Genomic DNA, 15,904 nt, shown 5'->3' with positions numbered 1-15,904 from the left:
TAGCGCCATCTTGTTGAAACCACATGTCAACCAAGTTCAGTTCTTCCATTTTTGGCAACAAAAAGTTTGTTAGCATCGAACGATAGCGATCGCCATTCACCGTAACGTTGCGTCCAACAGCATCTTTGAAAAAATACGGTCCAATGATTCCACCAGCGTACAAACCAACCCAACAGTGCATTTTTCGGGATGCATGGGCAGTTCTTGAACGGCTTCTGGTTGCTCTTCACCCCAAATGCGGCAATTTTGCTTATTTACGTAGCCATTCAACCAGAAATGAGCCTCATCGCTGAACAAAATTTGTCGATAAAAAAGCGCGAAACACATTTCGAACCGAACACTGATTTTGGTAATAAAATTCAATGATTTGCAAGCGTTGCTCGTTAGTAAGTCTATTCATGATGAAATGTCAAAGCATACTGAGCATCTTTCTCTTTGACACCATGTCTGAAATCCCACGTGATCTGTCAAATACTAATGCATGAAAATCCTAACCTCAAAAAAATCACCCGTTATGATCGTAGTAAACTTTCTTACATTAAATTCGTACTGAAAACTAAATTAAATTTACTACGCTTGCAGAATCTAATGTTAAAATGTTAATTAAAGCCACATTTTTACTAAACATAAGTGTATTGGAAATACGTTTTCTTTTCTTTCGGTTTCTCACGATATTTTGGTATCATTAATATATGTAGCTGTAAGTTTCGTAGTTGTTAAATAGATTTCATAGTTTTTCTCTATAAAAAATGTGAGAAAATAATTACACTGTGCGTCAACAGATAATCATAATTTTTTTTTAAAGAAAAATTTAATTTGGAAGACCCAGGCAGATAAAAATTTTATTTCCACGCCTTGCATAAAGAGGAGGACTATTTCGAATGCTTAAAGGTCGGAGGTATAATACCTGTAGTGTGGGGAGTCACATCACATTTTGGCAAATAAAATGGCAGTTTTTAACGCCAAAAAGGAATGCAAATAAGTATAGTTACGTACTCAAAAACTGCATTTCTCCTTTCAAAAATAAATTTTGCAATCTAGAATAATCTTTCCAGCACGACATTGCCCCAATTCTCACCGACCAATCAAAACATCAATACAAAGCCAAAATGTCTAAATTATAATAATAAAACTTTTATTTATGAATAACCGAACGACTGTTCGTCTTTATTGACATTTTAAGACTAAACTTTAATTGTGTTTTCTTATAATCAAAACTCTTCTGCCGACATAGACCATGGCGAGAAAGTTGTTGCGACACTTGTAGCGCGTGAATTAAAGTGAAATTTACAACAGCGCAAATCGCAAAAGTCGCAAAATTGTTTTCTTGTTAATTTCAAAATCGAGAAATTTAGGCGTTAACTTTTATGATTAGGAGTAACCCATCCTCCCTGTTCTAAATATAATGAAGAATGTCAGGGAAGTGTCGATAGAAATCCCCCAAAGCGTAACCAATCGACGCTATAATGATTTCTTCCTAAATGAGTTTAAACCTGCTGATAGATCTCTTCACGTTTGAGCATCGCGTTCACGTTTGAGCAGCACCACTAATGCCAACACCAACGCAAACTCCACGGCAGACGAAAATAAAGCACGTGATAGGTCAGAGAATGGCGAAGACATCGACTACAAGGCTCTATGGGAGGAGAAGAAAGATGATGAAATCGTACAAAGTAGAGCAACACTCGAAAGATTTACAAACGCACAATTTTCAACCCTCCAAAACGCTGTTCTCTTTTTTAAGAAACTTGTTGCTTTACAAATTGAATATATTCGTTTTCAAAATTTTTGCATATAATAATACATTCACACATTAACCCAGTATTTTATGTCTTTATATTACGCAAGTAGTTAAAATTATCAAATGTACGGCATAAATAAATTAATAATATATTTATACATATAGTGAATTTTATACAATTATACATTTTTCTTTATATAGTTTCGCGGAATTTCGTTTTTTTTTATTTTTTATACGGGCAACTAAGTATGCATCAAGCTGGATAAGCCATATTTATTATTTAATGCAATACGAGTGCCTCTTTTTTAAGTAGGTAAGCAGCTAGATGTGGGCGATGTACACACAGTGATGTTTAAATAGATATAAGAGCGTTATTGCTGCAAACTAATACATAAACGGAAAACATTATTCGCTCATATGTGAATAAATTAGTATAACAATATCACAAAAAAAGCAAAACTTTAGGTACTTAAAGGCATACACAAACCATTTTAACTTAATTAAAATTTAAAATTAGCTGTAAGTAAATAACTAAAAAATGAAAAATCAACCCACCTTAAAATTACATATTTGTTATATACCTGATAAATTTAATGAAACGAATTATAAAAAACCAACCATTAGCGTTGTATTATAGTTTTTATTATTATTATCATGGAGTAACAACACTGTTATATGCATTACATTTGTCATAGTAATAATATGGAAAATTATAAATTAATAAAAATAGCGTAATCATATGTGGTCACGAAAATATAAAAAGTATTGAAAAAATATGTGTAAATATATACGCATTCGTAATTTCAAATACAAAAGCGTTCAAACATATGCCTATTTATTAATGAAGTAGTATTAATTTAAAAACAGAAATAAAAATTGATCGAAAACCAACAAAACCAATGCTTAGTGGCATACGTATTCATGTATTTATGCTAAATATTATACATATTTATAATGAAGCTTATACATTAGACCTGTCCTTAAAATTCAAAATGTATTCTATGTTTACAGAATGGGTTATTTTTTTTCCTTTTTATGTAAAAATGTTAAACAAAAAATTTGGGGACAATCGGATGATGGGAAGACGGCGCGGAAATGTTTTAAAATTAAAAATTTCCTTCCTATAGCAAAAAACAAGTTCTATGTATTCAAGTATCAATTTTTCTTTTAGTGTATTATTTTTCTCCAATTTTTTGCATTATATTAACTTAAAACTACTATTTAAAGGAAATATTTTTATTCATATCAATTTATTTAATACATCTAGAAATATTAAAACTTAAATTAATTCTGATTTTTTGTAGGACTTATATTATTTTTTTTGTGTTCTTCAACAACTTTAAGGAGGAACTGTTTTTCTTCTTCTTTATTTGTAAGAAAAGTATTGAAATTCTTTATAAATTTTAAACCTCTTTCCGCTGTATCATTAGTAACAAGCAATTTGTGGCACATTGTGCGACCATTTTGGAATTCCTCGTTTGTTTCCCAAGACTCTGGATCCAAATACAAAAAGTTAGTTGACAACTTGTACTTCATAAAAAATGTTAAAGTTCTTTTGGATACAAATCCGCTTAAATCCGAATTGCCTAAGTCACTTAATTTTTTTATTTTGCGATTGTTTTGTAGTTTAATAGTTGGCTCTTCTGATTTTAAATTTTTTACCATTTTTTTCTTAACATCTACAGAAACATTGAAATCAAAGAAAGCCATTGCGACGTTTTCCTCTGACAAATACCACATGTGTTGTTGCATTTTTCTCAGCAATTCCGAAGAAATACTTGGGTCCACTTTTTCTTAATTAATACATTCTTTTACAAAGTTTAAATCATGCAGGGGAGAGGTAATTGCATTAGAGCATTTGTACCAAGCTTTTATATATAAACGCACTAAAAAAACGCAAATCTGACTTAAGCCTTTTAATTCAGCTTTACTCAAGTGAAATTGATCACGAAAAAGAAATATTTTCAAGGAATATATTCCCTTTGTTATCCAACGTGCATGACTTGTAACTCCGGGTGTTTTAAATCTACCACCTTTGTCACCAAGAAATGTAAGTACTAGACGTAAAAATTCGTAGTCAGCACGAACAAAAGTTTTTTGTAATTGTGAATGACAAAATTGTTTGATGTCATTGCAGATGCCATCACTTATATGAGATTTTATATCTTCTCAGTCGAGCCCACTCTTAAATGATGAAGTGTCAATATTTGGCCAGGCTTTGACAAATCTCTCGAAAATTGAGACTTCTGGTGCTTGAGTCACTTTGAAATGCAGGTCGAATACACTACGTAAGTATATTTCTAGAATGTGGTGACGGCATGGTAACGTCAAGAAATTTCTTCCTAACATGCGTTGCAATTGAGCGCATGCTTCATTCATTTTACCAGTATTAGTGGACGTGGTGTCAAAAGACATGCCTTCTATGCGATCTAAAATATTCCATTTACTAAGTGTATCAAAAACGGCTGTAGCTATATTTTCACCAGTGGCAGATATAAGTTTTGGAGCGCCTAGAAATTTGGATTCGCCATTATAACTAACAAGCACTGCAATTAGCTCAACTTTTATTTTTTCAATTAGATCTGGCAATACTTTACCATCCCAGTGGACGACCATTGCTTGTGTATCACTTAGCTAGAATAGAATATTATTAGTATTTAAATAACCTATACGTATATTTTCAATCATGGTATACTTTGTCAATAAAACTCTCTTGAATCCTCTGTGTTTCTTTTCTGCGATGCTCTTCCCTCAGTCTATGGAGAGTAGAACGATTGACTACCAAGTCGCTAGTGCAATGGCCCAATGCTTCTGCAGTCGCCATCAGAATGTGCATCGCCTTTCCATCGCTTACTTTGGCTCTATCAAGTGCTGAAAGCAATCGCGGTGTGATAAAATGTTTTCTTCCCCTGTTAATGCAAGTTGAAGCAGTTTGTTCTGTATTTTTTTCACATTGGTTTCTGCTACTTCAGGCTCACTGTCACCAATATCTTCTTCATAGTCCATACCAAAATCGTCGTTGAGTTCGACTACACAATATCATTTTAAAATTGACCATTACCACTATAAATAAAATTAATTTCATTTGATAAACTTACGATTCACTTCCGACATTTGTTGATGTTTCCTTTTTCTAGACATTTCTTTCTCAATGCGGTGATCTGCTCTGTTTTGTCGCCGATACAATACCATGTCAGCACCGGCCATGCTACCAGGGCGACCTTTTTGCCTTTGTAGAATCAAAAATTCCTTGCCTTCGCTAATACGCATGTTTTGTAAGGCATCTCTATGAGCAATGTCAAACAAATTATCCAATTCTGCAGAAAAGTCTTCAACAATTTTTTCTGAGCATCAGATCTCTTATTTGGTACGGGTTTTTGAATCTTCTGCCATAATTTGTACAGAGATTCTAATTTATCGACACACCTAGCTACATCTTTTGTCGGAATTCGAGCTTGTTGCCAAATTTTAATACAGCATTTATTGTTAATTTTGCACTTTCTCTCAATTGCCGATACACAAATCTAATGTTATAAAATAGTAATTGCAGTACTTATTTGTTCGATGGTAGTTTAGCACCTGTTATCTGATGAGATATTCTTCCAATTAGTTCAATATTCACAACTTGTTTAGAACGTTGTCGTGTTTGTATATGTAATGTACTCGCAGTTGCTGGTAATTCACTCATTTCTTTTTTTTATTAAATAATCACAATTTCGCACAAATTAACACAAATTAACACATCTGATTTCAAATGCCAAACAAACGAGAGTGACAATTATTGAAAAAAGAACACAGTCCATTTACTGTTTTATTTCGCTGCCCAAAGATACCGTTAACAAAGTCTGCAGTCGTTCGTTTTTTATTTTTGCAAATATTGCTGGTCCACCGTCCATTTACTGTTTTATTTCGCTGCCCAAAAATACCGTTACCAAAGTCTGCAGTCGTTCGTTTTTTATTTTTGCAAATATTGCTGGTCCACAGTCCATTTACTGCTTTATTTCGCTGCCCAAAAATACCGTTACCAAAGTCTGCAGTCGTTCGTTTTTTATTTTTGCAAATATTGCTGGTTCATGTTGCAAAAATAAAGCAATCGACAGTTACGACGATGGTGCGATAAAAAAAATATTCTTTACCGTTTTTTCACTCGAAATAAGAACAAAATATTATTAAAATTATTCTTTATATCGTGCTAGTTGAGACATATTAAAGCATATATATTCATTTAATAAATACACTAAAAGAAAAATTGATACTTGAATACATAAAACTTGTTTTTCCTATAGGAAGGCAATTTTTAATTTTAAAACATTTCCGCGCCGTCTTCCCATCATCCAATTGTCCCCAAATTTTTTTTTAACATTTTTACATAGAAAGGAAAGAAATTAGCCCATTCTGTTAACTTAAAACACTATTTCAAAAATCTCCATATAACGTAGAACACCTCTATTATACATATATGCATTTGTATAAATTCATATATTTAAATATAGATGTGTATATGAAATGTTAAAGGTATTTTAAATACATTATTATGCATATGTACTATATTATTCTAATTATGTAGATATGGTACGTGCGTTTAAGTTTAGTTAGCTAAATCATGTCAGGAACCTCAGTATGAGTTCTCAGAAATAAAACAACATTTTTTACAACAAAAAAGCCCTTCAAAAAAGTGATAAGTCCGGGATTAGTCGGAAAGGAACATGTGCCCATTGACATTCATGATCCTTTAACATACGAGTACATACAAACATGGTATAGTACGAACTACGCACAAACGGGGCAATGACCTATAAAGAGACTAATTATTCCCTTTCATAGCCCATTTGAAGAGTAGTTTTCATGTTTTTTTTGGTCTAGTCACCTCTTTTACTTTTTTCTAATTGTTTTTAAATCAGTTCTAATAGTGTATATGCAATATCCTAAAGATATGCATACATAATTAATTCATATTTATATATCCAACTCATTTCTAATTGTACCCTATAAAAAGTACACGATATGTACTGTTTTTAAAGACTACTCCCATATTTGTTTGCATCATCTTTAATGATAATATACATAAAACTAAGTACAAGAAAAAAAAGGTAACCGAAAGACAGAAATTAATACAAATTTACCAAATCAAATTATGAAAAGTAATACAAAGCTAAGACCATCAAGTTTATGAAAAATCACACACTACGAAATATTTATTTAAATATTCAAGTAATAGCACTTTCACAGCAAGTGGAAAAGGGTGCCTCCAGAGTAGAGGCTGAGAGCCGAGCCGAGCGTAAAGCTGAATTCCATCAGCGATGATCACTTTTATGCAAGGGAAAAAAGAAGACTCAGATAAATAATTTTTGCTGCCATGTCTATGCTAAATAATAAAAAAGTATGGAAAACAGAGATAAATAAAACATGGGGTTAATTGGGCATTTTTATAAAGATTTAAGACACCATCCGCAAAATTTTTGATTTATAATATGTGCGCCGTTTCAGCATGAATCGGTGCCGAAAAACACCTGTTTTGTCATATTTCGTATGAAAATGTACGCATAGAGTTATGAAACTTATTTCTCGCATGCGCTCGGCTTTCAGCGTCCACTCTACAGGAAGATAGTTATGCGCGTAGAATTAGTAGAAGTTATGGTAACGCTATCTGATAATTAACGTATAATATAGCATGTGTGTTTTTATAAATACCATACTTACGATTTAAAAAATAATGTAAAAACTGAAGCCGAAAAAACCAACTCGCGCATTCGTGTGAATATAAGGAAATTATTTGATTAATAATTCGAATACAAAAACTCTAATGATCAGTTGACATAGGAATTTTCTTTTAAAAAAGCTTCAATTCCGAAGACAATGAAACGAATGGGTACGTATTTCGCCAAAATAAGAAACATTGATTGCCCCCTCCCACTAAAAAACCCATTATCGAGTGTTGCTACCAACATAACATAAATATTTTTTATATTGCATTTGTGTTGTTCTTCAAAACGCGCACCATAAATTATAGCAGACGTTAAGCTAAAAATATTTCTATTCTTCTTGTTTATTATTATTGTTTACATACGAGTATAATTTAGCATTTATATCTGTAAAATATTAAAAGATATCCCATAGTAATGGAGACATTTTTTTATAAATATGAATTGCTATGCAATATTAGGATATATGACAATTAACAAAATATGCATGCAAAATATACGTTAGAAATAATATAAAAAAAATTGTTCAAAAAATTATTTTAGTATAAATAAATATTGCAGTGATTTATTGTTACATTTAAACTGTTAAAAGTGTTTAATTCAAGTTTGCTAAAAACGGGAGAAACATTTGGTGTAATATAGACGAGCTATTTAATTGCGTCAACTAAACCAGATATTAACACTCTAGAGCAGCCTCGACCAGCTCCTACTATTTTTATACTCTCGCAACAAAGTTGCTAAAGAGAGTATTATAGTTTTGTTCACATAACGGTTGTTTGTAAGTCCTAAAACTAAAAGAGTCAGATATAGGGTTATATATACCAAAGTGATCAGGGTGACGAGTAGAGTTGAAATCCGGATGTCTGTCTGTCCGTCCGTCCGTCCGTGCAAGCTGTAACTTGAGTAAAAATTGAGATAACGTGATGAAACTTGGTACACGTATTTCTTGGCTCCATAGGAAGGTTAAGTTCGAAGATGGGCAAAATCGGCCCACTGCCACGCCCACAAAATGGCGGAAACCGAAAACCTATAAAGTGTCATAACTAAGCCATAAATAAAGGTATTAAAGTGAAATTTGGCACAAAGGATCGCATTAGGGAGGGGCATATTTGGACGTAATTTTTTTTTGGAAAGTGGGCGTGGCCCCGCCCCCTACTAAGTTTTTTGTATATATCTCGGAAACTACTATAGCTATGTCAACCAAACTCTATACAGTCGTTTCCTTAAGGCATTTCCATATACAGTTCAAAAATGGAAGAAATCGGATAATAACCACGCCCACCTCCCATACAAAGGTTATGTTGAAAGTCACTAAAAGTGCGTTAACCGACTAACAAAAAACCTTAGAAACACTAAATTTTACCGAAGAAATGGCAAAAGGAAGCTGCACTCAGGCTTCTTTTAAAAATTGAAAATGGGCGTGGCCTCGCCCACTTATGGACCAAAAACTATATCTCAGCAACTACTTGACCGATTTCAATGAAATTCGGTATATAATACTTTTTTAACACCCTGATGACATGTACGAAATATGGAGGAAATCAAACCAAAATAGAAAAATATGTAAATGACGGATAATGAAATCTCGATTATCACTTTATCATGCGAGAGTATAAAATGTTCGGTGACACCCGAACTTAGCCCTTCTTTACTTGTTAGTCTTCGTTTTTTCACACCTACAGTTGAGCGATCGTTTTTTCACACCAACATGCCCGAAGCTTCGCAGCAAATTAGACACTCCCTACGGCAAAATTTGTTCTTGCACTGAGCAAAAAAATGGATAAATTTTTTATGTATGAAAATGAAAATAATCTTGCGCAATGTATGTTGTGCAAGAGTACTTTTAAGAGTAAGCGTCTTTTCAATTTAGAAAAGCATTTTTTAAATTCTTATAAAGATAGTTCTAATCTTGAAATTTCCGAAAGAGAAAACAAATTAGCGAATTTAAAAAAATGAACATTTACAAAGCATTTGATACTGAACAAAAGGGTAAATAAATAAAAAAGGGTCGTTTATAGTTGTTCTTTATTTTCGGTGTAGCTGCTTTGTTTACTTTTTGTTTCGCTGCTTACTTCACTTCTTGTTCTTCTTAACTAACATTTGTATAATTTTGTGCGTGTGGTAGTTTGGTCGACACTGCTTAGAGCTAAGAGCATAATAGCGCGTGTGTAGCTGCCGTACGACAACAGAACACCAAACGGTACTAAATCATTAAATGTTATCAACTCTTATTGTGGTAGATAGAACTGTCAAATGAGTTTATAATATTAAGTACAATCAACTGCTTAAGCGCCTACATTACTTGGCAAATTTTAGGATTTGAGTGCATTGAATACCCTTATATACGAACATTTCAAACTGAATAATTTTCCAAAGTACATCTTATGAATTGCTACAGAGTATAATAGTTTGTTCACCTGTCAGTTGTTTGAATCACCTAAAACTAATAGGAGATAGTATAGATACATACATATGTATATGATTGTCTCACTGGTACACGCGTTTCTTGGCAAATAATAGAGGACGAGTTTGTAGACTGATGTCGCAGCCAGAAAACGTCATTATGCATAAACATAAGTATAAAGTACTATACCTAAGCTCGAAATTAATATTCAAAACTGTAACCAAGTGCACTGTGTGCCAAGCAGAGGATTACAGTGGCGAGGAGAACCTTTTGTTTAATATCCTTTAAAACGTGGATGTGTAAGATATGTTATTCAAAGTCGGATCCTTTTCTGATAGCAATATGGCTATATGTCAAAAACGGATGTTGAGTAGGGTGAAGGCCTATCTTAGCAGTCCAATACCAACTACAAATATTTTCGCACTTTAATTTCCTAATATACAGTTTTCCAACTTCCGTTTGGGCTTAAAGTATGGTTGATTTCGAACACATACTACTTCAAAGTATCGACACACGATAGTACGGTATAAATACTGCAGTATTTATGTTAGCACGACACATCTTAACAAATATTAAGACACGCATACTATTACATCAACCTCCCTTAGCGCAACATAACACCTCATTATGTTAAGGCATAGGCATCCAACATACATCCAACTAATAAAGTCGCTGACGTTGCGGCACGTGTAACTCCAGACTATGGGAACACGGCCAGCAACACAAATCTAGCAAAACGGTGGGAACCACAGAATCAGCAATTTTGGTCACGTAGCAGTAGCGACAGATTTAGGGCTAGCATTAAGAATGATAAAATGTAAAGTTTAGTTTTTAGTTGGAGTTGAAGGAATAAAGGAGTATAGCTCCCGAAAATATATTTTTTTAAATCAACCGTTTGTGTTTGATTAACTGGAGCCCGAGCAGGGACCAGTGTGTCGTAAAGTAAATAACCTGAAAAGCAAGAAGTAAGGTTTCGCGAATACCGTAACCAATAATATAACAGCCCGAAAATCAAAAAGTACGGCTCCGCGAGTTTGTGAAAAGTGAAAAAGGTCTGAACAGCAAAAGTAAGACCCTACGCGGGATAAGAAAAAGGCGAGCGGATACTTAGCGACAAGGAGGACTGACCGATAATAGCGTCTAAGGACCCAAGTACAGCAGGAAAAGGATCATCTGGAAACAGAGCAACAAACAACTCAGAGCCCCAGCGCTGGACATGATTAGTTTATTGTAAGTTTATCCTTAATATCTCTTTGTAATTGTGAATGATTGTGAAAAGAATAACGTAAAAAAATTATTTAAGCATTGTGAAATCAAAATATACTGTAACAACATAAAAATATAGTAAAATATTGATTAATGGAATAATTCCAAATTTTAAAATACTAATTATTTAAAAATTTATATTGTGCGAAGTTAGTAAAACTAAAGAAAGCGGAAATCTTCCCGCAGTGAGAATGTTGATTGTAAAATTCTATTGAAAAGAAAATTATTATTTTTTTTAGAAATCGAAAAGAAAATATTGTTTATAAATTTTATTGAAAACAAAGTTATTGATATTAAAGAAATCGGCTACCTAGACGATAATATTTATTGGGAAAAATTCTAGTGAAAAAAAAAAACGTAATCAAAACGTAAATCGAACGCCTTAATAAATAAAAATATTAGTTATAAATTAATATAAAAAAAATGGAGGACGAATTAGTTAAACAGTTAAACCAGATTAGACTAAATGAAAACCCAAATACCGAACCTTTTACCCCCCAATCCGTACCTATGAATAACGCATTTATACGAGAGATAGCACAACAAGTCGCGAACCACATGACCAACAACCCAGACTCAGAGTATAGGGACTATCGCATGACAGTGAATACCACTAACGTGAATGAAATTGACTGAATACCGGACATGGTCAAATGCCTAAGAGAATTTTCCGGACGTCCTGGAGAATTCAATTCTTGGCGCAAATCCGTAGACAGAATTCTAGAAGTTTACAAAAACTTCCAGGACACCCCAAGATACTTCGGAATCCTACATACCATACGGCATAAGATTTTCGGCGATTCCGATACGGCCCTGGAGTCTTATCGAACTCCACTGGTCTGGACACAAATTAAAAAATGTCTGATGCTTCATTACTCAGACAAACGAGACATCGGTACCCTCGAGTACCAACTGACAACACTGGCTCAGCGCCACGATGATATTCCCACTTTTTACCAAACGGTTTATCTCTCCCTGATACTAGATAAAATCGCTTGTTACGATATGAACGAAGAATCTATCAAAACTATCACACATACTTATCGAGAAAAAGCCCTGGATACATTTATTCGCGGACTTAATGGAGACCTTCCCCGCCTCCTTAGCATACGCGAACCAACATCCTTGCCGCAGGCATTGCATTTATGCCAAAAATTAGAAAATATGACGTTCAGAATGCATCATGCACATAACGTGCAAAAACCCAGCCATACACCACCGCGGCCTCCTCGACAGAACATGACATTTAATCACAACAGGCCCTTTTATCCCGAGCTTACATATTTCTCTGGATCTAGGCCGAACCCCGGACTATGGACAAACTCCTTCAATCGACCATTGAATCACTACCCACAAATCGCACCTCAAAACTACCGCCCTCAACAACAACCTGCTTTACCTAACAATTATAACTATAATACAGGGTAGGCCATTTAAAGTTGACCCATTTGTTTCTAAAAAAAAAAGAACAAAAGAAAACAATGTTTTTTGTTCATTTCAAAAATAATTTATTTTGGTCCAAGGGGATTTGTTTCAGCTAATATTTAAAAATTAGATCGCGTAAATGGGCACCTTTAGCTTTGACAGCTAAATGCACTCTTTTTTCGACATTTTCCATGACTTTGGCCAATGTTTCGGATGATATGGCGGCTGTTTCAGGTCGAATGTTGGCTTTCAGTTGAGCTAAGGTCTTTGGCTTATTAGCGTATACCTTGGATTTCAAATAACCCCACAAATAAAAGTCTGGTGGCGTCAAATCTGGTGATCTCGGTGGCCAGTTAACATCACCATTTTTCGATATCAATCGCCCATTGGCCCATTTGCCAAAATTAAGGCGTCGCGGATAATCAGCTGGGTTTAGTTTTTGTGCCATTTGAATTTTATATGGAAACATCTTCAAATCTTTATGAATTATGCGTCGGAGAGTGGTGCGAGAGATGTCTAATTCCTGAGAGCGGCGATAACTCGATGTCGATGGAGTCTCCTCAATACTGGCTCGTACAGCTTCGATATTTTCATCAGAACGTCTTGTGCGTTGTCTGGATGCATGACTGGCATTACTGAGATTACCGGTGTTCACAAATTTTGCGTATAAAGACTTAATTGTGTTCTTAACTGGAGCACTTTTCACTTTATTTTTTTTGCGAAACGCACGTTGAGTTAACACAATTGAAAAGTTATTTTGAATATAAAGCTGAACAATTTCAGCGCGTTCTTTTGGAGTGTACTGTTCCATGGTATAAATTGTCTTCGAATGACGCTTCTAACGCGGTATGACATTAGCCGATTTGTCAGTGCTGTTAAAAGTTACAGCGTTGCCAGATGGGTCAACTTTAAATGGCCTACCCTGTAGATATAATCATCCCCAAAATAACCAAGGGTTCCGGCCGAATGCTCCAGGATTTGGTAACCAACCAAACTGTTATAATAATAATAGACCCAATCTACCTCAAAAACCACCCATACCAATGGATGTAGATAGATCTATACAGTCCAGAAATGTCAATTACCAAAACCACCCCAATACCAACCAAAATAATTACAATGCACAGAAGCGACCACTTTCTACACAACAAGTCTACTCACCGAATAAAATACAAAGAAATTTTTATGCGGATACCGAACCAGCAGTTAGCAACTACCAAATACCAGCAGATCCCAACCAAATTTTTGAAAGCGGTACCAACCCTAACGAATACATAGAAGGAAACGAACCAAATCAACTAACGGAAGGAAATATTAATTTCATTAACAATAACGAACAGCAACAGGACGAATAAGATTATTACGAACCCGATACGACCCATTTTTTAGACTAACGCCGTCCTCACTACCTTATTACGAATTCGTGACAAGGAGTGGAGAAGCTCTAGATTTTCTCATAGATACAGGATTTAACAAAAATTATATACAATCTACTAGGATCAGGAATCCTATACCAAATGAAAAATCGTTTAAAGTCAATTCAGTAGCTGGATCCATAGAAATTACGCACCACACCTTTATAGACATATTTAGACCCCACGTAGGAAAGATAAAATTCTTCATTTTGCCTACATTAAAATCATTCCACGGGATAGTTGGCAATGATACTTTAAGGCAATTACAAGCCACCGTCCCCACCGATAAAAACATTATGACAATTTTTCCCAATCTAGCAATTCGTCTAAAACAACGAGTGTCCCAGGAAGTCAATAATGCTGAAATGCAGTTGCCCCATCCCTCTGAACAACAGCGAAGAAAAATAAATAACATAATTGAGAAATGCCCTAACCTTTTCGCAGACCCGGACGAAAAACTCACCTACACTACAACGGTGAAGGGAGAGATTAGGACAGTAAGTGAAACCCCAGTATACTCGAAACCATATCCTTACCCAATGGCTTTAAAGGAAGAAATCGAAGAACTCCTTGCCAATAGAATTATAAGGCAATTAAAATCCCCATACAACTCCCCCGTTTGGATAGTCGATAAAAAATGGATGCTTCCGGCGAAAAGAAGTATCGCATGGTCATCGACTACTGGAAACTCAACTCAATTACCATTCCAGACAGATATCCTATTCCTGAGATCAGTGAAGTCCTCTCACACCTTGGAAATAACAAAATATTTACAGTTATAGACTTAAAAAGCGGATTTCATCAAATATCCCTCCGCGAATCAGACATAGAGAAAACGGCATTTTCCGTAAATAACGGAAAATACGAATTTCTCCGATTGCCCTTTGGCTTAAAAATGCCCCGTCCACATTCCAAAGGGCACTAGACGATATCCTCCGTGAACATATTGGAACTCGCTGTTACGTACACATTGACGACGTTATTATATTCGGAAGAGACGAAGAGGATCATTTAAGAAATTCAGAAAGGGTTTTCGAAACGTTGGAAAGAGCCAACATGAAAATCCAACTAGATAAATGTGAATTTGCAAAGAAGGAAGTAGAATTCTTGGGATATGTAGTCAGCCCTGAAGAAATATAAACAAACCCCATAAAGGTAGAAGCAATAGCTCAATTCCCAGTTCCGCGCATACGACGACGATATATTAAGGACTACTCTAAGTTAGCCAAGCCCCTTACAGCACTTCTCCGAGGAAAGCCGGTAACGTCCCTAAAAACAAATCTAGGAAAATGGAAGTAAGACTAGATGATGAAGCGTTAAGAGCATTCAATAAAATTAAAAGCACATTAATATCGTTCACATCGTTCTTGCGCACCCAAACTTTGAAAAAGACTTCGAACTGACTACCGACGCCTCTGACTATGCACTCAACACATTACGAAGTTACCTCTATGGTTCGAAAAGAATAAAAATAATAACTGATCACCAACCGCTTACATATGCCCTTAGCCATAAAAATTCTAACAGTAAGATGAAACGTTGGAAATCAATATTAGAGGAATATAATCATGAATTAGTTTACCAACCCGGAAAATCAAACGTAGTGGCAGACGCACTATCAGGGATATCGAACCAAGTAAACTCACTTACACCCACTATCAATAGCGATGATAGTTCAAGTCACAATTTAATACCTTGTGCAGAGGTAAACGTTTTCAAAAATCAAATATTCCTTAAACTAGACGAAACACCTTCATACCAATTCAAAATAACTTTTCCGACCATGCACCGACATATAATTAAAGAACCCAATTTTAATGAACAGAACCTTACTGCGTTGTTTAGAAGATATTTAAATCCGTCCGTTATTAACAGAATACACACAGACGAAAGAACGATGGGCTTGATTCAAAATATTTATCCTCAAAACTTCAGCAATTATAAATGCAGA

General features: G+C 34.7%; 1 protein-coding gene across 14 annotated transcripts in view; it reads left to right on the top strand.

Moving 5' to 3' along the window:
• LOC105224248 (synaptotagmin-7) overlaps positions 1-15,904 on the top strand; it is a 566,903-nt gene that overhangs the window by 91,094 nt on the left and 459,905 nt on the right. The window lies entirely within an intron of this gene.

This window comes from Bactrocera dorsalis, chromosome 6 (assembly GCF_023373825.1).
Source record: "Bactrocera dorsalis isolate Fly_Bdor chromosome 6, ASM2337382v1, whole genome shotgun sequence".
Taxonomy (NCBI): Eukaryota; Metazoa; Arthropoda; class Insecta; order Diptera; family Tephritidae; genus Bactrocera; species Bactrocera dorsalis.
The sequence above is the reverse complement of the archived record's forward strand: the minus strand, read 5'-3'. Positions and strand labels throughout refer to the sequence as shown.